At 45.8% G+C, this 24,292-nt stretch overlaps 1 pseudogene; it reads left to right on the plus strand.

Moving 5' to 3' along the window:
- The first annotated feature begins 987 nt into the window (after positions 1-987).
- LOC141218951 (PIH1 domain-containing protein 1-like) lies at positions 988-22,750 on the plus strand (annotated as a pseudogene).
- Positions 22,751-24,292: the final 1,542 nt, after the last annotated feature.

The following is a 24,292-nucleotide window of genomic DNA, read 5'->3' on the forward strand; positions in this document are numbered from 1 at the left end:
CCCGCACCCCCTCGTGTCGTGGGCTGTCAGGCTCCCGCACCCCCTGGTGTCGTGGGCTGTCGGGCTCCCGCACCCCTTCGTGCCGTGGGCTGTCGGGCTCCCGCACCCCCTCGTGCCGTGGGCTGTTGGGCTCCCGCACCCCCTGGTGTCGTGGGCTGTCGGGCTCCCGCACCCCCTCGTGCCGTGGGCTGTCGGGCTCCCGCACCCCCTAGTGTCGTGGGCTGTCAGGCTCCCGCACCCCCTGGTGTCGTGGGCTGTCGGGCTCCCGCACCCCCTCGTGCCGTGGGCTGTCGGGCTCCCGCACCCCCTCGTGCCGTGGGCTGTCGGGCTCCCGCACCCCCTCGTGCCGTGGACTGTCGGGCTCCCGCACCCCCTCGTGCCGTGGGCTGTCGGGCTCCCGCACCCCCTGGTGTCGTGGGCTGTCGGGCTCCCGCACCCCCTGGTGTCGTGGGCTGTCGGGCTCCCGCACCCCCTGGTGTCGTGGGCTGTCGGGCTCCCGCACCCCCTGGTGTCGAGGGCTGTCGGACTCCCGCACCCCCTCGTGCCGTGGGCTGTCGGGCTCCCGCAGCCCCTCGTGCCGTGGGCTGTCGGGCTCCCGCACCCCCTCGTGCCGTGGGCTGTCGGGCTCCCGCACCCCCTCGTGCCGTGGGCTGTCGGGCTCCCGCACCCCCTCGTGCCGTGGGCTGTCGGGCTCCCGCACCCCCTCGTGCCGTGGGCTGTCGGGCTCCCGCACCCCCTCGTGCCGTGGGCTGTCGGGCTCCCGCACCCCCTCGCGCCGTGGGCTGTCGGGCTCCCGCACCCCCTCGTGCCGTGGGCTGTCGGGCTCCCGCACCCCCTCGTGCCGTGGGCTGTCGGGCTCCCGCACCCCCTCGTGCCGTGGGCTGTCGGGCTCCCGCACCCCCTCGTGCCGCGGGCCGTCGGGCTCCCGCACTCTCCCCTTGTCGTTGTCTGTGGAGAAGATTAATACATATTTTCATTTTTCAGGTTTTCTCTTATAAAACAAGATCCCTGAGCTTCTGTCTTTGACCGAAAAAATGGAGTCTGACAAGTCGCTGCTCTCTGCAGAACTGAACACAAACATGGCGGAAGCGCTGTATGAACAGATGCTGATGAAGGTACGAAAGATGAATTGGAGAGGCCAGCAATCACCGGGTGATTGTCTCCTCCGTCATCCGCCGGGGGCGCGGCAGTCTCCAACATTTACCTAATGTGTATTGTTGGCTTTAGACCCCTCACAGTTGTACTATTTTGTTGCAGGAAAAATCAGTTTGCAGAACCATCCTGTTCATGTTACTCACTGATTCTCACTTGTTGCCTCATTTCAGGCCAAACAGGAGATACAGAGCAGAATACCGAACTTACCAGAAAGCAGACAGATCAGACCCCAGCCTGGTGAGATGGGCGTCCTCTGATTATTATCCAGATTACTTTGTGCATATTATGTGACAGATACCACAGTGGGGCAGTGGGGTCTTATTGACTGCAACGGTCACATGATGCAACCAACGTGGGGGGTCACATCGTTTTTTCTTATACAGTTGATTACATGTAAATGCTGCTTGGCTTTTGCCGATTTTATTGTGTTTTTGTTCACTTTTTGTTTTTATTTCTGTGTTAGGTTTCTGCATTAAAACTCGCACATCCAAAAATACCAAAATCTTTATTAACATCTGCAAGTCAAACCAGATCCCAGCGGCCCCGGACCTGACGGAGCAGGAGTTAGTCAGCATCCTGGAATCTGATGATCCCTCCGGCTATCGAGTCCCCATGAGCCTTGGAGAGCCCCACGTTGAAGTTGATAATAGTACGTTTTTTTTTTGTTTGTTTTTTTAATACAGCGCGTCTCTTTTTAAAGGGGTAGTCCAGAGATATCCTTAAAGGGGTTAAAATAGCAAGTATTACAACTTACTAATCCTCAATGGTCAAAGGTGCCATCTCCACAGGTTCTGGTAGGTCCACTTCCAGTCTGCGGAATAAAGTTTGACATCTTGTTGTTGACTTTTGAACTTTTTTTGGTTTAGATTTAGGACTTAAAGGGATTGTCCAATACTTGGATTCCCCTTTAAGAACTTATACCACTTATTCATAGCAGCCCTACTAAGGTCAATGGATTGAGTCGGCACCGCAAAGTATCTAAGTCCTGGTGCACTTTGTCCTACAGGTGGAGGCGGCTGTACGGCGTACGACATAGTGATTAATGGCACCTTCTTTGAGAAAATTAAGGTAACTGCAATTGCTTATTCCGACATACGAGCTGTCTGCTCTCCTTTGTGTCAGCTCCTTACTTTGTATTTTTTTTTATTAGAATAATGAGCTTTTCAGGGAATTTTTTATCACCGTGGCCATGGAGGGACTAGAGAACAAGTACGAAATGGAGCTGTCAAGAGGTAACGACCGCATCACTGATATTTTCCTTGATTTTTCCATCGACCACACAAGGACTTGTTCTTTCGTGGAGCAAGTTTACCATATAATATATTGAACATTTTTATGTACCAACCTGTTGTATGGCACCGTATCAAATGCCTTTGAAAAGTCCAGATAGACAACATCCACTAAGTTTCCCTGGTCCAACCTAGAACTTACCTCCCCATAGAATCTTTTCAGATTAGTTTGCAGATTAGTTAATCTTATTGAGGTGCTCCAGGTTAGTATCTCTTAGAAAACCCTCAAAGATGTTGCCCACAGAACAAGTTAAACTTACCGGCCTATAAATTCCAGGCTCAGATGTTATCCCCTTCTTGAATATTGGTACCACATTTGCTATGTGGGTGTAGCGCTGGTGGATATGGACCCACTGCCCCACGGGAGGGTTGTGACTAGATGTCTATTGGGTCTCCACTAGAACCTCTGGTGGTGAGGCTAGACTGGGCCGCCGGTAGACACCAGGTACCACTTCAGTGCAGTCCCCTGGACTGCAGCAGCATTCCGGAGGTACCAGGGTACCAGACACAGGAGAGCGAAGACAAGGACTAGGTCAGACAATCTGAGATCGGGGCAGGCAGCACAGGTTCAGGATAGAGAAAAATGGCAAGGGGGACAGGGGTTTTTGATACCAGATTACTCCTTTAACGCTTGCAACCTCTGTTGCTTGACTGCAACTCAAACAGTCAAATCAGTCCGTAAGAATTTAGGGCACTTCCATGGCGATATTTTGCATCAGTATTTGTTAGCAGACGCCAGGAGTGGATCCAAAACAGAAGAGGTGAAAGTGTTTCAGTTACTATTTTTCACTGTGTTTGTTCCCCTCTGGTTTTCAGCTTACAAATACTGATGTAAATTAGAGCCCAAAATACTCACTGTTTGAATGAGGTGAGGAAGCTGCTTGTAGTACTGTAATAGAAGTCCTTATTCTGAGGATGAGTGCTGTAATTCTTGTCTTCTCTGCTCCATCAAACTCCCCAGAGCAGGGGCAACCCCTGGGGCAAAACTGCTGGCGGCAGATGTCCAGACGTATGACTCAGTGAAGTGTGATGGACCCCGACTCCCAAACAAAATAAATCAGACACATACAAAATAAATACACAAAGCATTGCAATTAGGTGTCAAATGTTCTCAACTTTATTTAAATTTACATGACACCGAAAATGGCACAACCCTCGACTCACGAAGAGTCACCCTGCAGCGCTCAGGAGAGGAAAACCCCCTGTGGAGGAAACCTCTAGGGAACCATGGCTGGAGGGCTGCCCTTCCCTTGGTCTTAGAGAGTTAGTGCCGATATATGACGGAGTTTTAGAATTTCTACATATTTACAGGGAACGACATAACAAATATAGACTATTAATGTGATAAACTGGATGTGGGAGAGATCTGGCTGCGATATCTGTCACCACATTTATTGCTGGAACGAATTTAGTTGATCTGATTTCCCAGGTGGATCTACCACTTCTCCCTTACAGATCCAGCTCCGTCTCTCAAGAAGTTGGGTACTTGGTTACAGGGGTTGCTCATTATGGATAACCCCTCTTAGGAAGAATATCCCCTCCCCCTCCCAATTTATCACCCATTAAAGTCAAGGATCCATCCATGAACTCCCAAAGAAGAGCAGCTATTTGTACATAGTAACAGAAGGGGATCTTGTTTTGGGGACCCCCCCCTCTGTTACATTCCCTTCCCCCCGGGGTGTCTAAGAAGACAACCCCTTTCCCTGCCAGAACCTCCAAATTACACCAACGTTGGCACATTACGTGGGGTGGTCAAGCTCAAGGTCCTCAGGCGCATCATCAATAATGGCGCTGATCGTGGCAGCGCGGCATTCTTTTATGGAATCTTCTTTATGACACTTGTTTATGCCCTCACAATAGTTGTCATGGTTACTACAAGGGCTATTACTGATGCAGGGTCCAAGTATTAACCCTTTCATCATTTGTAATTCACTTTCATTATGGAGGCAAATAACTGCACTTGTTACCAAGCAGGAGTCTTATCATTACGGCTTCCCTTAGGCACCATAAGAAATACAGATTATAGAACATACGTACAAGTGTTTCAGGAGTGTTTTGCACTTTTTAGATCCATAGATTGGGCTTATAACTAGCACTTTACAAAGCAGAAAGTTAAGAGGAAATTACTTGTAAAATAATATTATAGGGAATTGCATTTCAAGCATTTTCCTAATGTGCATTCTGCATACTTGCATAGTTACATAGGTTGAAAAAGTTTGAACTTTAATGTCCTAGGTCTATCTCCAAAGTTATACATTTTCTATTACTAGATTATTTATAACCCACAATGTCATGTTTTGTTAAAAAAGTATCCAGCCCTTCTATAAATGCTGTTATACTATCTGCCATTACTATATCTTGTGGTTGGCATTCCACAGTCTGACTGCTCTAACTGTAAAGAATACTTTCCTATTAAGTTGCCAGAATCGCTTCACCTCCGCTTGTTATGAATGTTCCTGGTGCTTTGTAAGGTCCTGGAAAGTGATAAGTCATGTGCCAGTACTATGCATTGACCTCATATGTATTTATACATATAAATGTATATTTATGAAGGCGATGATAATTACCCTTCATAGAGGTGTTACGATCATTCATAAATTGCTTTCATAGGTTTGATCTCCAGGATTAGGAGAGATTTTGGGTGTAAACGTAATAAATAGTGTTGAGCGAACATGCTCGACACTGCTCGGTACTCGCCCGAGCATCACGCTACTCGGGATGTTCGGCGAGCACCGAGCATTTCCGGGTTACTCGGGCGGGAGCTCGGGTCTCCGCCCTGCATGTTTGGTGCTCTTTACAGAGCCAATGAACATGCAGGGATTGCCAGCCAGTCACTGTAATGCCGCAGCCATGTTGGTTGTGGGCATTACAGTGATTGGCTGGCCGCACAGCGTCACCTCGAGTATTTAAAATGGGGCGCCGCCATCTTGGACACAGTCGCTCCGGATTAGACAGTGTAGGGACAGCGCTGCTGATTTAGGGAGAGATATAAACTGCAAAATAGTTAGTGTAGGGTCTGTAAAGGCTGCCAGAACAAACAAACAGTCCTTTTCAGGACTAATATCCATCCCAGATACCAGGCAGGAAGGCTGTATAGGAGACACAGTGGTTATACCAGCAAACGCTGCATTACAGTCCTGTGTGCTCCTGTTGCTGAAATTGCTGGACTTAGCACCAGGTGTCGGGGGCCAGGAAAAATCCTTTTTTTTTCATCTAAATCCTCCTTTTTTTTTTCTCCTTCACACTGTACAAATACCCGTCTTATTAACCTTTTGGTGTGTCCCCCTCCCCCCACCCCCCAAAAAAAAAGCGTGTCTCTGATTTTTCAGACACAAATATAACTGTTGAAAATAGTCTGGTGTAGGCTAGAGAAACAGAAGTGTTGTTTTGCACTTCCACGGTTCAAACCTCTGTATTATCCACTTTGGGCCATTTGTATGTAAAAAAAAAAACAGTTTGAGTGTGTCGCTCACTGTTCAGCCGCAAATATCTATATTTAAAAAAGTGTGGTATACCCCAGTAAACAATAACTGTGGTTTTGCCATCCCATGGTAAAAAATCTCTATTATTCAGCTTTTGGTAGTTTTTTTCCGTAAAGAAAAACAGTAGTGTCTCCTGACTGTTGTGACAGAGCAGAATTATCTCTTCATGATTCAGAAAGAGAAGAAATTCGAACTGCACCTGACGAAACAGAGGAATGGAAGCATGTGACCCACAGAAGCAGGAGGATCGAGAGGCAGTCAGCACCCATACTGCTCAGGAACCAGTACCAGGCTCTCACGCAGGAGAACCATGAAGAAATACAGCAAAATAAGACTTTGCCAGCAATGAATAACCTTGTAAGCCCTCAGAATCCTCCTGGATGGAGAAAGAAGAATGTTGTGAAGAAAAAACGGAGAGTGGTGGTCATGGGGGATTCCCTGTTAAGAGGAACAGAGGCCGCTATCTGCAGACCAGACATAACCTCAAGAGAAATGTGCTGTCTTCCAGGAGCAAAAATTAAAGATGTGTCTGACAGGATATCAAGACTTTTCAGACCTACAGATCACTACCCATTCCTGCTAATACATGTGGGGACAAATGACACTGCAAGAAAGGACCTGGAAACCATCTGCAGTGACTTTGAAGACAAGAAAGTGAAAGAATTGGGAGCGCAGGTGGTCTTCTCATCCATCCTCCCAGTGGATGGCCATGGAACAATGAGGTGGAATAAGATTCTACAGGTGAACAACTGGCTACGTCGATGGTGCCGTCAACAAGGATTTGGATTTCTGGATCACGGAATGAATTACCTATACGATGGACTACTTGCTAGAGATGGGGTGCACCTTACGAAGACTGGAAAACATGTATTTGGAAGTCGCCTTGCTACACTCATCAGAAGAGCTTTAAACTAGAACAATGTGGGAAGGGAAGCATAAGGCCAGAAAAAGCCATACAGCTGACAAATACTATTGAGATCTCTGCTACTGGAAGTGGAAAGGAAGAACAAAGACAAAACAATTTAAATAATAAAAATATGGGAGGAAGAGAAACCAATCACAAACTAAAATGTTTTTATACAAATGCACAAAGCATGGGCAACAAACAAGGAGAATTGGAACTACTAATGCAGGAAAAGGAATATGATGTCATTGGAATCACTGAAACTTGGTGGGACGATACACATGATTGGAATAAAAGGCTAAAAGGATACAACTTATTTGCAAGAAACAGACTTGATAAACGAGGAGGAGGTGTTGCATTGTATGTTAGAAAAGCATATATCTGCACAGAGATTGAAGCTTCAGAGACTGGGAGTACTGTGGAAACTGTTTGGGTAAGAATACAAGGAGAGAACAACGGAAAGGACACCATTGTAGGCATTTACTACAGGCCACCTGGGCAAGCTGAAGATATGGATGAACTCTTTATGTATCAAATGACCAAGTTCTCCAAAAAATATGACGTAGTGGTCATGGGAGATTTCAACTATCCAGACATTTGTTGGGAATCTCTCTCAAGTAAAACTAACAGGTCAAGCAAATTCTTATCCTCTCTTGCTGACAACTTTATCTTCCAAAAGGTAGGGGAGAAAACAAGGGGATCTGCTACTTTGGATCTAATCCTTATAAACAGGGAGGAAATGGTTGAGGAGGTAAAGGTGGCTGGGACCCTAGGAGGCAGCGATCATGCTATTATAGAATTTTGGATAACTAGAGGAGGAAGACATGTGAAGACTCAAACTTCAAGGTTAGATTTTAGAAAGGCAGATTTTAAGAGACTCAGAAAGAGAATAGGAGGGATCCAATGGCTGGATGTCCTTAGGGACAAAAATGTCCAGGAAGGATGGGAAATTTTTAAAAATGAGATTCTCAAAGCACAATCGTTAACAATCCCGAAAAGTAGGAAGAATGGGAAGCATTTAAGGAAACCAGGATGGATGAACACAGAACTTAAACACATGCTAAAAAGAAAGAAAGAAATGTTTATTAAATGGAAAGAGGGAGGCATATCTAAAGAAGATTATAATGCAGTCTGCAGATCCTGCAGGGCACGTATCAGGTTAGCTAAAGCTGACAATGAATTAAGGCTTGCAAGAGATGTCAAAAGCAATAAAAAAGGATTTTGGGGGTATGTCAAAAGTAAAAGAAAAGTCAAAGATGCTATAGGATTTTTACAGGATGAAAATGGAGAAATGGTAAGAGAGGATGTTGAGAAGGCCGAACTTTTTAATTCCTATTTTGCATCTGTTTTCTCTCAGAAAGAAAATGTAACATCAACTGATCTTCACTGTCCTTTTAAAGGAATAGAGGAATCCAAGTTATCTGTAAACAGAAAGATTGTGAGGGAATATTTAGCTAACATAAATGAGTTCAAGTCTCCAGGTCCAGATGAATTACACCCCAGAGTACTGAAGGAGATCGTAGAAGAAATTTTAGAACCACTCTCCATAATCTTTGAAAATTCTTGGAGAACAGGAGAAGTCCCAGAAGACTGGAAAAGAGCAAATGTTGTTCCTATCTTCAAAAAGGGGAAGAAGGTGGACCCAGGGAACTATAGGCCGGTGAGTCTGACTTCTATACCAGGAAAGATCTTTGAACAAATTATTAAACAACATGTATGTAAGTACATGGATAAGAATGAAGTGATTAACCAGAGTCAGCATGGGTTTGTAACTAACAAGTCATGTCAGACTAACTTAATTTCCTTCTATGACAGAATCACTGACTGGGTGGATCAGGGAAATGCTGTAGATATAGTATATCTTGACTTCAGCAAAGCATTTGACAAAGTATCTCACACCATCCTTATTGAAAAAATGACCAAGTATGCAATGGACCAGGCAACTGTTAGGTGGATTCATAACTGGCTTAGTGATCGGACTCAAAGGGTGGTTGTAAATGGCTTCACATCCAGCTGGATGAATGTCTCAAGTGGGGTACCACAGGGCTCCGTCCTGGGACCTGTATTGTTCAACATCTTTATCAATGATTTAGATGAAGGAATTGAGGGTAAACTGATTAAATTTGCTGATGACACAAAGCTAGGAGGGATAGCTAATACTAGAGAAGAGAAAGAGAGGATTCAAAAAGACCTAAATAAACTGGAGCAGTGGGCAGCAACCAACAGAATGTTTTTTAACAGGGAAAAATGCAAAGTACTACATCTGGGCAATAAAAATGAAAAAAGCATATACAGAATGGGAGGAATAGAGCTAAGCAACAGTACATGTGAAAAAGACTTAGGTATACTAATAGATCATAGACTGAACATGAGTCAACAGTGTGATGCAGCAGCAAACAAGGAAAATACAATTCTGGGATGTATTAACAGAAGCATACAGTCTAGATCACGTGAAGTCATTATCGGTCTTTACTCCTCTTTGGTCAGACCTCATCTGGAATACTGTGTACAGTTTTGGGCACCACATTTTAAAAAAGACATAGACAAACTGGAGCAAGTTCAGAGAAGAGCGACCAGAATGGTGACTGGTCTGCAAACCATGTCCTATGAGGAACGGTTGCAGGATTTGGGAATGTTTAGCTTGCAAAAAAGAAGACTGAGAGGAGACTTAATAGCTGTCTACAAATATGTCAAGGGCTGTCACATTGTAGAAGGATCATCTTTATTCTCATTTGCACAAGGAAAGACTAGAAGCAATGGGATGAAACTAAATGGGAGGAGACACAGATTAGATATTAGAAAAAACTTTTTGACAGTTAGGGTGATTAATGAGTGGAACAGGCTGCCACGAGAGGTGGTGAGTTCCCCTTCAATGGACGTCTTCAAACAGAGGCTGGACAGACATCTGTCTGAGATGATCTAGTGAATCCTGCTTTGAGCAGGGGGTTGGACCAGATGACCCAGGAGGTCCCTTCCAATTCTACCATTCTATGACACAAAAATATATCTGTTGAAAATAGTCTTGTGTAGGCCCGACATCCCAGTGTGGTTTCGCAGTTCCACGGGTCAAATCGCTGTACTATCCAGTTTTGGGCCTTTGGTATCTAAAAAAAAAACAGTTTGAGTGTGTCGCTCACTGTTCAGCTGCAAATATCTCTATTTAAAAAAGTGTGGTATACCCCAGTAAACAATAACTGTATGTAAAAAAACATATAAGACAAGAAAAAACAAAAAATTATTTTTGTCCATGCGTTTTTTTGTTTTTTCTTGTCTTATATGTTTTTTAATTGTACTTTTTAATTAAGTGGTGCTGTATGTCTTTTCTATAATAAAATTTCTACAATGTTTTCAATACACTGCCTCTATATTTGATTATTTACTATGCTTGGTGCCTGCTCTACCCTTTGCTTTTTTTCTCCCATTTATTTCTCAGGGACTTTGGCACAGGTGTATGTCTTATCATAAGGTGGTGCTGGGTCTTGTATATTTTTCAGACAGCAAGTGATCCCACACTTGGACACTCTGAAGAGCTGTTCACTGGACCATTTCCATATTTGGGCCCCTCGCCTGATACGCTTGAAGTGGTGGAAGAGGAGATCCCATGTTGCGATGCCCAAATATTTGAACAGCCACGGCCACAGGAAGTCGACGTTGGCAATCTGTCACAAGAGGTGGACGATGACGAGACACAATTGCCAGGAAGTGAGGAGGAGGATCGTGGTGCGCAAGTGGAAGAGGAGGAGGTGGTGGATGATCTAGTAACTGACCCAACGTGGAAGGAGGACATGCAGAGTGAGGCCAGCAGCACACAGGGGGAGGGAGGCAGAGTACCCCAACAGGCAGGAAGAAGCAGTGTGGTGGCCACAGACAGAAGACAGGCAACCTTTCCCCGTAACACCAACACAAGGGACGTTGCCAGTACAAGCGGTAGGTCTTCCAGAGTCTGGAATTTTTTTAAAGACTGCTGATAACCCCAAAAAGGCCATATGTTCCACCTGCCATGCCAGCATCAGCAGGGGTGACAAAACTACCAGCCTGACCACCACCAGCATGATCAGGCACATGGCAGCAAAGCACCCGACTTTGTGGGGCGAAACCCAGGGTCCACGACCAGTGTCTGCGGATGTCACCACTGCTTCTTCCACTGTTGTGCGTGCAAGGCAATCCCCTGTCCATACTGCATGTAAAGATGCCCCCTCCTCTCAGTCTTCACTTGTTATGGCAGTTTCTCAAGAAACAGCATCAACGTCCACGTCCCACCGCAGCGTTCAATTGTCCATATCCCAGACCTTTGAACGAAAGCGGAAATTCGCAGCTAACGCCCCACAGGCCACAGTCCTAAATTCGCACATTTCACGACTGCTTGCATTGGAAATGCTGCCTTTTAGGCTGATGGAGACGGAATCCTACCGCAATCGGTACATCTCTCTGACGGCACACTGGGTAAACATAGTAGAAGCCGGGACCCAGTCGGACCTTGGGACGGAACACATCCTCCCCACACCGAGGATTGCTGGCCCTATGTCAGTCAGAGTTGCCCCCACAGTGTACAGCTCCTGCGCATCCTCCTCCTCCTGCGCATCCTCCTCATGTTCAGCCTCCATCTCAGATATCACCACATCAGTTACAAGCTGGAAGCATTGCAGTACTGCCTCCGCCAAGCGGCAACAGGCTGTGCTGAAACTCATAAGCTTAGGTGATAAACCTCACACTGCTTGTGAGTTGTGGACAGCTGTGAAAGAGCAGGCAGATCTGTGGCTGAGACCGCTGAACCTACATCCCGGCATGGTCGTGTGTGACAATGGCCGTAACCTGGTGGCGGCTCTGAGGCGAGGTGAGATCACACACGTACCATGCCTGGCTCATGTGCTTAACCTCGTGGTTCAGCGGTTTCTTAAATCGGACCCCGAGTTGCCAGATCTGCTCGTGAAAGTACGCCGCCTGTCAGCTCATTTTCGCAAGTCGGCTACAGCTTCCGCCGCCCTTGCTTTGTTGCAGCAGCGTTTGCAGCTTCCGGCACACCGACTGATGTGTGATGTCCCCACACGTTGGAACTCTACCCTCCACATGTTGCAAAGGATTTGTGAGCAGAAGAGAGCAGTTGTGGAGTACCAGCTGCAACAAGGCCGTCGATATTGAGGTCAGACTCCACACATAAGACCTCAGGAGTGGACCTGGATGTCTATGTACCATCCTGACAAACTTTGAGGAGGCCACCAAGATGGTGAGTGGCGATGACGCCATCATTAGTGTCAGCATCCCACTTGTCTGTCTTTTGCAACGCTCTCTGCAGAGAATTAAAGAGGAGGCATTGCAGCCAGAGTATGATGAGATGGATCAAGAAGCCGTAGCGGGCGATTACACACAGCACAGCCTCATCTCATCCCAACATGCATTGGGGGACAATGAGGGAGAGGAGGAGGAGGAGGAGGAAGAACAGGAGCTGCTATCATGCGTTGTAGACGGTAGTACCTGTACAAGTGTCATACCGTCGGTTCAGCGTGGGTGGCCTGAGGACAGGGGGGAGGAGGAAGAGGAGGAGGAGCAGGAGAGCATGGTCAGTCGTCATCTTGGTGAGGACACGGAAATCTTGCCCATTACCAGTCTGGCACGCATGGCTGACTTTATGTTATGCTGCCTTAACCGTGACCCTCGCGTTGTCAAAATGTTGGGTGACAGTCATTACTGGTTGGTGACACTTGTAGACCCCCGCTACACGGAGAACTTTCACTCTCTTATTCCTGAGGTGGAGAGGTCTACAAAAATGGGGCAGTACCAGAAGGCCCTTGCTGCAGAACTCTTAAAAAAATTCCCATCTGAACACGCTAGCGGCAGAGGTCACAGTTCGTTGACCAACCAAGGCGTACAGGCGAGAGAGATGCAACTCCAATCCAGCAGAGGCAGGGGAACACTGTCAACGTTCTGGGAGTTTTCTGACACCCGCCCAGCTTACAGGCCCTGAGGCGCGGGGGTACTCTCACAAGCAGTGGAAAGTTTCAAAAGATGGTGAGGGAGTACCTTGCCGATCGTACCAGCGTCCTCCGTGATTCCTCTGTGCCTTTTAATTATTGGGTATCCAAGCTGGACACTTGGAATGAACTCGCTCTGTACGCCTTGGAGGTCCTGGCCTGCCCTGCCGCTAGCGTGTTATCGGAGCGTGTTTTTAGTGCCGCTGGGGGAATTATAACTCATAAGCGCACTCGCCTGTCAACTGACAATGCTGACAAGCTGACCCTTATCAAAATGAACAAGGGCTGGATTGGGCCAGACTTCTCATCACCACCAAATGACAGCAGAGTAACATAAAGTCAAATCCACTGTGTTATTTCGGGAGGTGTATTCACATGCACCGCTTCACACCCACACATAGGTATACGCTTCCTCGTTTCGGCTGTTTTATCTTCTTCTCCTTATCCTCAGCCTCCACCACCACTATACCACCAGGGTGCCAGCATTGCAAGTTCCTCCGTCCTTATTTTTGGCAGCTTTTACTTGCAAGGCATAAGCAAATACTATGGGACACCCACTCCCGAATAATGGGACTTATGTTTGTAATATGCTGTACTGCATGGCTCTTGTAAGAGGCATTGCAAGTTGCTCCGTCCTAATTTTTGGCAGCTTTTGCTTGGAAAGCATAAGCAAATACTATGGGACACCCACTCCCCAATAATGGGACTTATGTTTGTAATATGCTGTACTGCATGTGACTCGCCCCCTGGGCCGTGTGCACACGTGTGTGGGATACCCGGTGCCGGGTCTCTGGGGTCTGTAGTCTCCGTGGCAGTGACCCGGTCCCGTGGCTCAGGCTGGTCAAACCAGTGGCAGTCTTTCTTAGGTTTTGAGGTTAATTGTCCGACTGCGCCACCCGTGGATTGCGGTCAGGGAGTACCACCGCTGCGAGGCAGTCCGCTGAGGCTGTTGTTGTGCGCGCAGCATAGAATGGGATAACTCCCCTCGGGAGGAGTATAGCCTCAGGGCAGTGAGTGTGGATGATGGGGGTGATGGTGCACGAGCGCAGCAGGAACGACTCAGAGTCTTTGCAGTGCAGTTCAGGGTCTTTACTGATGATTATAAGGTAGACCCTCCCGGGAGTACTGGCTAGCATAAGAGGCCTGGTCAGTCTGTGAGCAAGCAGGAGTTCCCCTGGCCAGGTGGAGTTGTAGGCCTCCCCGTCTGTCTGCACTCTTCCTGGCTACCTTGCTGTAAGCGGGTAGAAGTAGCCCACGTCCCTGAGTGTACCTTGTAGTGCTCACCCATATGGCTGGTGACTTGGGGCCTTCTGTTAGCCTCCGCTCCACGAAGGCGGTGCTGGTCCCTTGCTTGTGACTGAGCCTCCGGGCTTCTATGGCCAGAGGACCTGAAATCCCCTGCCGGGTGGTTTCTGCTGCTGGATATATAAGTCCTCACAGCTTCGGACTCCTGTGTCCGGTTCCTATTGTCTTCTGCCAGGGCGAGCTCTGCTCAGCTTCCAGCCCCTGGTCTTTAGCTCCTAGCTCCTACAGAGCTCCTTGCTGTTACTTTCCCTTGCTCTCACTCTGACTCTGACTGTTCTCTGACTCACTAAACCCCGCCCCAGATCCAGTTTATAAGGGCAGAATTCTCCCCTCCCAGGACTGGGGCAGGAGGATGTTGCATGTTTAAGGGATCCTGACCAGGAAACCTCCCACTTGCTCTCCGACGTAATCTCTATTACTGTGGTGACCAGACCCCTGGGGTGCCACACATGGCTCTTGTAAGGGACATTGCAGTACCTCATAATTTTTGGAAAGCCTTCCATTCACTGCTTAGGCCAACAGTGCACAGGAGACCCAGTTGCTATAAATGGAAAAAAAAGGTTTAGTTAACGCCCTCTGACCTCCATGTCATTTCCAAGGGGCATTGGAGTGCCTCGAAAATTTTTGGTAGGCATTGCACTCACTGTATGCCCTATAACTGTGTAGCCGAACCGCTCCTTTTGTTACAGAAACATATCCTACAAGACATATCTGGTTGACTGGCCTGATATTGATGTGAATGGTCCCTGTTCCTCCTGCTCTTTCTCCTTTGCCACTACCTCATCCATCATTTATCACTTGAAGCTTTGTTTTAACGAGAGTCATAGAACTTGGATAGTAGCAGGAAAACATCCAGCAATCCTCGGAGGAGGTAGGATATGCGCCAAAACGCTGACCTCCTCAGGCCTAGCCGCTACTACATACATGCGCTTGCATTACAACAAAACAAAGCAGATGCTAACTTCTATCATCCTCATCATGCTCCTCACCTTGGCACTCTCAACTCCCCTGATGGAGAAGCCAGGGCCCACCGGAGGAGTCTGATAGTCCGGTGGGCTCGGCCAATGCTGCCCTAAAGCAGGCCAGGCTAAGAAAAGTGTGGGAAAGGTTACCGGTACAAATAGGGGTGGCTGGGGACCGAGTATGGACACCCGGCCACCCCCTGGAGGCTGGGGAGCAAGCGGGGACACCCGGCCACCAGGCGGCTGGGGACTGAGTATGGATACCAGGCCGCCGACACAGCCATGGCGTGGTGGCCAGATTCCGCCTCCACATGCCTAAAAGGCCCAATTTAAAGTGCAAGCAAGCAAGCAGTATGGTATTGCAGCCTGGGGGTGGGTGGGTGGCAGGCTGCATACTTGCGCTTGCATTGCAAGGAATGGGAGAGGTACAATTGAACACTGCCCTGGGACAAGGACTTGAATGGGGATAGTTGCAAGTCTGCAACGACAGGTGCAAGGTGGGAGGCATCTTCGCATGTACCATGAACAGGGGTTTGGCATGCACACACTACAGCGGAATAGGCTCTCCTTCCCACTAAATGCACTGGGGAGGGCACAGGTAATGTTTTGGTATACATGCTTAATCTTATGTATAAGGCACACCAGGACAAATATGGGCGGCTGGGGACTGAGTATGGATACCTCGCTGCCGAAGCAGCCATGAGGTAGTGGCCAGCTTCGGCCTCCTCCAAACTAAAAGGCCCCATTTCAAGTGCAAGCTAGCAGTATGGAAGCTAGCAGTATGGAATTGCAGTCTGGGGGTGGGTGGGTGGCAGGCTGCACACTTACACTTGCATTAAAAGAAAACATAGCAGATGCTAACTTCTGTCATCATCATCATGCTCCTCACCTTGGCACTCTCAACTCCACCGATGGAGAAGTCAAGGCCCACCGGAGGAGTCTGGTTCTCTGGTGGGCTTTTCCAATGCTGCCTAAAGCAGGCCGGGCTAAGAAAAGTGTGTGGGGGGATGTTCCAAGGAGAAATAGGGGCTGTTGGGGACCGTTTATGGACACCCGGCTGCCCCCAGGCGGCTGGGGACCGTGTGTGGACACCCGGCCGCGGGGCGGCTGGGGACCGAGTATGGACACCCGGCCGCCGGGCGGCTGGGGACTGAGTATGGATTCCAGGCCGCCAACACAGCCATGACGTGGTGGCCAGATTCCGCCTCCACATGCCTAAAAGGCCCAATTTCAAGTTCAAGCAAGCAAGCAGTATGGTATTGCAGCCTGGGGGTGGGTGGGTGGCAGGCTGCATACTTGAGCTTGTATTGCAAGGAATGGGGGAGGTACAATTGAACACTGCCCTGGGACTAGAACTTCCATGGGGATAGTTGCAAGTCTGCATCTTCTGATGCGGTAAGGATCACTTATGATGGGCACACTTTTAGACAGTGACCTGGGAGTCAGAGATGCTTCCAGGGGTCTTCCCCATGCTGTTCCCTTGTCTTTTCAGCACTTTATGCATGTGTCACACAGCACATGGCCAGATAAGGTTGTAAAATGTTAAAATGACATTTCACGGTGAATGCATTTGTCATAGTTGAAAGCAATACAAAAGTGCAAAAACGCATAAAAAATGCTACTTGTGAACATAGCCGAAGGTGTGGAGGAGTATTTTTGTTTTTGGTCATTTATTTTAACTTATACACAAGTCTTTTCCCTGGAAAGGATGTTCCTTAACATATTTCACAGGAAAAAAGCTTCACTTTCGTTTTTGAACGTTTTATTGTGAGCCCGTAAAAGTGGCTTAATACCTCTGACCACGTTGTTAACAGCAGTGATCTGGGGGTCAGAAATGCTTCCTGGGGCGATCCCCATGCTGTCCCTATGTCATTTGTGCACTGTCACTATCGTTTTGGGCACTTGTTAGGCTTTTAAAAGACTGCCCGGGGTGCCACCGCAAAAATGCTCGAGTCTCCCATAGACTAACATTGGGCTCGTTGCTCGGGTCGAGCACCCGAGTATCACGGCGAGCTCGGCCCGAGCTTCGAGCACCCGAGCATTTTAGTGCTCGCTCAACACTAGTAATAAACAATGAGTAAAACATCAAAGCAAATAAAAAAGGGTTTGTGACCCAAACTGGTAGGTGAGACCGGCTAGCCCCATATTATACGAGGTCACAAACAGGTTTCGCCTGAGGAGGGCAGCACTAATGAGTCCTCAGGAGCGCATAACCCTGAAATATGCAGCGATTCTACACTATCTATTATAAAAGGGTTTCATATGCTACTTACTACCGTGTTTTAGCTAAGATACAAGGCATACTTGTAAGGAGAGATGAAAAAGGTGATGGGGGACAACATATAAATATACTGAGGAACTCTATACACTAGTGGCTAAAATTGAGGCAACACCCCCAAGATTTATGAATTTTTAGCATTTTGCCAATACAAATACAAATTTCATGAATGTTTTTGATTTCACAGTAAAGTTTTTAAGTAGAAATAAAATCTCATATAGAAACACAATATTAGCAGGAAATTTGTTCATTTGTCAACAAATTGGACACTATTGTCACTCAGATGACTGTGGGAGAAAAGCCATTGATTTGTCCTATTTTCATATCTAACACTAAATGTTAATACTCAGTTGGATAGCCCTCGGCCTTGATGACTGCCTGGCATCTACTTGGCATGCTATCTACCAGTTTGTGTAAATCAGATGGTGTGATGATATGAAGCCATGATTTGATGATGGCTGCAATGAGTTCCTGCTTGTGTGAAGCCCGCTGTTTTGACACCGCTCTTTTGAGCCGAGCCCAGAGATTCTCAATAGGATTGAGATCTGGGCTGTTTCCTGGCCAATTCAATAGCTGGACATTTTTGTCCTTGAACCAAGAGAGACATTTTTTAGCTATATGGCATGGGGCTCCATCTTAAAATAAACGGTGTCCCTTCACCAAATACATCACGTGCCGAAGGAATGAGTTTAGGCTGAAGGACTTCCTTGATGTACTTTTCAGCATTAACTGTTCCTTCAATTACCTGCAGCCGACCACCTGCATCTCTGGACACGCAGCCCCCTACCATAACACTCAGAGGAGGCTTCATGGTGGGTATTGTACCCTCTGGCAACCAGTCCTCTCCAGGTCGTCGTCGAACGTAGCAGACACCGTCGCTGCCAAAGATGGATATGCGTGTCTCATCGCTCCATATAACATTTCTCCATTGTTCAATGGTCCATTTACAATGTTCTTTGGCCCCTGCAGACGTTTCTGACGCTGTGAGGTTTTCAAAAATGGCTTTTTACCTGGTATTCTGGCTCTTAACCCCGCATTTACCAATCGTCGTCGAACCGTCCGATCAGACACTGTCACTCCGGTGTTGACAAGCTCCTTGACATCAGTTTATTTCCTGTTATTTAGGGCGATTCTAACAATTCTTCTATCAGTCTGAGGACTTGTAGCCTTCTTCCTTTCTCTACCTGGTTTATTCTTTATCGAACCAGTCTCTTGAAACCGCTTACACACTTTGAGAACGAAAACATGTAATTGCTTACCTTTTGATGACAAACTGGCTTTAAAATATAAAAACCGCATTTTAATCGCACAATATCTGTCTTAAATCACACTCAGGTCACTATAAACCAACATAGAATACATATGGCAGAAGAGGGCGTGTGTACAAGTAAGTAGGTCAGTGAAATCCTCCATTAAATATTGGTGATGGTGAAAAACTGAAGGTGTTACCTCAATTTTCGCCACTAGTGTATAACACAAAATATAAACAAAAAAGAAAGGGAAGAACATTTCTGCACAAAAAACCTGTCGCTCGGCAGGAAAATCCCCTTGATATTGCTTTTTTTTAGATTTTTTTTTTCCCGTTCTTTAGAAACGCTGCAAAAATACTGAAAGAATAGACATGAAACTGCTTCAAATCTGCAAGGATTCACTTTTCCTGCTTTTCCTGGTACTATCAAACATAGTGTTTTTGGGAACTTGGAGCTCTATATTACAAATATGTCCGTCCCTCCAGTTGAAAGAAATTAACATTTTCCTGGAAGGAAGTTTTATATTTTACATTATGTCAGTTTTTGTCTATCGATGATAAAGTGCAGTTTGCAGCAATTTTTATTGTGACATATACCCAAATCATTCACGAAAATATTTCAAATTCAACGCGCGTCGGGCGGGCCTGCGTGCTCTCACATGCCAGAGCTGAGTTTCAGTTCCAGTCCGACCCTGTTAATCATCTATGGTTTCCCTTCAGAGTGGAAAATGCCGAAAAATCGGAAGTTCCTGGGATCCATTTTTGAACAGAATATCAGAACCAAATCAAAACCGATGATTCAGGAAATGAACATAATGGGGTAAGTCCCAACTCTAAGGTACAAGTCTATGGCATACAGTCTGTAAAAGACGACAGAGTAGGCTGCTGTTGAGCATCGGCGGCTTCTTCTCTGATGTTCCTCGCTCATCCATGCAGTACATGGTCGGCCATTCAATTGATTGGATGTCTTATAATACCACATTTCCTCTAGGTACACAAAGTATGAAGAGCGCCACTCCTCCTGGTGATAGGTTATACCCAACAGAAGCGGCAGCGCCACTCCTCATGGTGATGGGTTACACCCAACAGATGGGGGAGCGCCACTCCTCATGGTGATGGGTTACACCCAACAGATGGGGGAGCGCCACTCCTCGTGGTGATGGGTTAAACCCAACAGATGGGGGAAGTTGCAGAATGGCTTGTTATGGTGCAAGAACAATGTGGACATTGTTTTTTTTTTTGTTTTAACTATTATGCCTTTATGGTCTTTATTTTTTTCCTACAGACCCTCCCAGCTAACTCCAAGCAAGTCCCTCATCTCAGAAGTTGAAAGGTTTGGGTTACTTTGAGGTTTAATGCATGCATTTACTTTTTTTAAAATCCCATCTTGCAAAAGATATAGGATATCCAACTTCTTGGACTCCAAGAATAAGGGGGCTGCAGCCTGGAAGTAACCCCGCTGCCCTTTTTAAAGAATAAGCTGGTGTGGGGCAGCTACCCGGATTTTCACTGTGCAGGAGAACTGCAGCTAAGCCCATTCACTTTGCTGGATCTATGCTGTCGTTCCGCTGCACAGTGGAGGCCATGATGCCAATGTGCAGGGAATGACCCTGAAAGGGGCTGTTCCTCATTACCAGCATCAGTGCCCCTTTATTATATTAGAGATTGACCCCAACAGATCATAAATTGATGGTGTACCCTTGCAATATACTGCTTCCTTCCTTTTTTTATCAGTTCACCCGTGAAACCAGATTACATGATTGTGGCGGAACCTCCTGTAGGACACCCAAGTTTTCTGGTGGCTGAAGTCTCTTTACCTAAAGTGGTGAGACCCTCAGATGTGGTTTAGGATTGTGACCTTTTTGCATTTCATGTGATTTCCAATAGTCTTCCCTTATTAAAAGTCTGTGCCAACCTCGTGATACCGGTCCTCCTCTGCCAACTTTTATCATCACAGCTTTGATGTGTCCACAGTAGCCAATTGCTGGCAGTTGTGACACATTTACTGGATGATGATGATATAATTATTTTTTTCATACCATGGTGGGTTGTTTGCAAGCTGTTGGAATGGGAAAGAAGATCTCTGTAAACGACTCTGTCAGCGGAGAATGACTGTTCAAACCAAGCACAGATGCCCAGTGCTTCACGGCGGGACCAGTCATTTATATAAGCCTTCCCCCCTGCTTGTTTCCCCTCCATCTCCACCATCACCTCTTCTTTGACAGTTCTGGCTTCATAGATCCAGAGAGGAGATAGAGGGAAAACAAGCTGGTGGGAAGATGTATATATTATTATTATTATTTAATTATATAGTGCCATTGATTCCATGGTGCTGGTGCATATAAATGATGTTATAATGATGATATAAATGATGAAAGAGGCTTGTTGCAATAGTGTAGAACACGCTGCTCTTTATTTTTTCTATATTAATGCGACATTTGGAGGAATCGCACAGAAAATGCTTTAAATGTATTTATTTTTTAATTTGATTTTTCTCATGTCCATGATTCACATTGCGTTAAATGAGGCATAATGAAGATGAAGAATTTTTCAGCTAATGTAGCCTTCATCAGACAGGATAATGTAGCTTAAGGGTCCCACTTGGTTAAATATAGGGGTCAGTTCTGGTCTTCCCAAAAAGCAGATTAAGTAGTCACCACACAGGAATCTGGTGATTACGGGGTTTGCTTTTGGGGACCCCAGATTTCTTCATATAACCGAGTGGGCCTTCTGCCTAATGAAGGCTACATTATCTGAAATTCTGGTACCATTCATTATGCCTCACTTAAAGGGGTTGCCTGGCACTTTAATATTGATGACCTATCCTAAGGATATTCCATTAGTATTAAAGTGAAGGACAACCCCTTTTAATGCAGTGTGAATCCTAAAAAATATTTTTCAGCCTTTTCTGTGAGCAGTTCCTCCACGTGTCAGATTTAATGTATGAGACGTGTGGAGCTACACAGTAACTTCTAGTTGGCCACGTATCAAGATAAAAGTTTAGATTTTTGTGCACTTGTTGGTTACAACTTTCTTTCCCGTACAGAAGCATTCAGCGACATAAGCGTTGTTACCACGCTGGTCTTCTCTTTACAGTCTTCTGCTAGATCTCTTGTGTTGGACTTGGGTGAAGACAGAATAGTCAGACGTCCCGATTTGTATCATCTAGACGTCTTCATTCCTTACAATATCATCCAAGAACAAAGTGGAGCTCAGTTCAACAAGGACAGTAAGGTGAGACAATTAAGCAAAGCTGGACATGTCTTATAGCCCATTCTGAAATCTCCTTCTTAAAGAGGTTCTCTAAGAAAATGTATAAAATAAAATTTTAAAAAATGTATACATTTATTTAGCAAAAATAAATTCTTTTAATTAGTGGATAATTCTATGTGAATACTTTTATGCCCAAAAATGGCAAAAGTATTCTTGGAGTGATACCTTTATTGGCTAACCAGAAAAAAAATATATATGCAAGCTTTCAGAGCACAGAGGCTCCTTCTTCAGGCAATATTACACATGAATTCTTAACATTTGTAATCCTGCCTGAAGAAGGAGCCTGTGTGCTCTGTAAGTTTGCATATATATATATTTTTTTTTCTGGTTAGCCAATAAAGGTATCACTCCGAGAATACTTTTGCCATTTTTGGGCATAAAATTATTTCCATCAAATTTTCTGGCTAACACGGTACCACAATATAAATTTGTACTGTACATCACAATTAGGGGATAATAATTGCGTATGGACATAATGGCCAACGATGTCAGCAGCCATCCATCCTAGATGGGTGAAGGTAAACTGATTGAGACGGACATCTCTGACCTACCTGTCGGAATCAAGAACGTTCATCTGTCATTGTTTGACTGACTGATCACGTCCATGAGTCAACATGTTGTAAACCTGTCATGATGAGTGAGCAGATAGGATGCTGCCCCTCACCCTGACAGGAACTTATCTATCACAACATATAGTTGCCCAGAGACATCTGAATGCATCGGCTTTCCTTTATGCCATTCATCAAACATGTCGTATATTTTGTGTATAGCGAGTCACAAGCCTCGCACTGCTCTGCGTCTTATCATTTGGTTCTATGAGCTGCAGTAAAACGTGACGTATATTCCAGGTGCTGACGATCACAATGCCGGTGCAGCCAGCATAGCGGTGGGCTCAGAAGATCAGCTTTGGAAAACGTTCCTCTTATATAGATCCAGTGGATCCTACTTACATTCGCTGCTGTTTACATTGTATGGTTACAAGTCTATTTAGACTTCAATATGACTCCAGAATAAATTTTTGTCGTTCTTAAACTTGCCGTATATTTTTCCCAAGGAAGGGGTTTAGGTATTGTGCTTTTTTTTTTTTATTTCTACTGTAATATTTCATAATATCTGTGAATAAGTCTTGAAAATAATTTGCATTGAAAAGGTTGAGATCCTCTGAATCTACAGGGATTTTTAGGAATTAAAAATCTACAGCAGTAAATCTGCAGCAGAATTTAAATTTTGCACCATGTCTGGATTTAGTAGCCGCTGCCCCTTTAAATGGAATATGTCAGCAGGTTTTTGCTATCCCATTTGAGAGCACCATAATCCGAGGCCCTGATTCCAACGATGTATCACTTACTGGGCTGCTTGGTGTTATTTTGATAAAATTGCAGTTTTTTTTTTCTCATGCAGATCTCTGAATGCTGAGCTCTGTATAATAACCCCACCCACACCTCTGATTGGCAGCTTTCTGTGTACACTGTATTTAAACTGCCAATCAGTGGTGGGGGGCGTGGTTGGACTACCTGGCTGCAGGTTTACTAGTCCTCTAGTGATAATCTTCTGCTAATAAAAGTGTGATTTTTATCAAAACTACAACCAGCAGCCCTGTAAGTGAGACGTCCCTAGAATCAGGGTCTTTGTCTCTACATCATGCTGCTCTCAACAACAACCAATATATAGTACATCCGACAAGGGGTCAATGTGTCAAAAGACCTTTATTATAATAATTTGGGTACATGGCGGGAAAGAAAAGAGCACACACACATATATATAGTAATACCATATAATAGTGAGGAGGTATAATGTAAATATTTGAATTGCAGAGACACCAGGGCTAAATAGTAGTAGCTCCAATTGTGCTAATGCATACTGATAGTATATCCTAGGTCACATAGTAAAAGGATATAATCCCAAATAATAAAAGCCAATATAGGCATTCCCAAGATAATGACCTTTTGGTATATACATATCAAGGGATGTATTATATCCAAGTAGGTTAATTCCCAAGTAACAATAATGTTGTATTGGATTCATTCATACCTGGTATATATTGTCTGCACGTCTTGCAATAGCTCTGGGCTCGGTGGTCCTACTCCTAGTGCGGCGCTCACCCCATCATGCTGCTCTCAGAATAGCCAAGAAAAACCTGCTGACAGATTCCCTTTACAAATAGCTGAAATGGCTCCTAGATACCAGAGAAGGAAAACGTTATTAAAACGGTTTTGTTTCCTAAATAGAAAAGCAAATTAAACACCACTGGATAATGTGGTGTGTGAAACCGTCCATTGGATTGCTGTTTCGGGTGGGCTCAGGAGCAGAGCCCCCATCCTACACAGCTGACATCTTGCTGTAACAGCAGCGGCCAGAGCGAAGCGTCAATCACTGCTGTTTAACCATTTATATGCTGTCAATCACTGATGGCAAGTTAAATAGCG

This window comes from Phyllobates terribilis, unplaced genomic scaffold (assembly GCF_046119375.1).
Source record: "Phyllobates terribilis strain yellow unplaced genomic scaffold, ASM4611937v1 Scaffold_252__1_contigs__length_2834547, whole genome shotgun sequence".
Taxonomy (NCBI): domain Eukaryota; kingdom Metazoa; phylum Chordata; class Amphibia; order Anura; family Dendrobatidae; genus Phyllobates; species Phyllobates terribilis.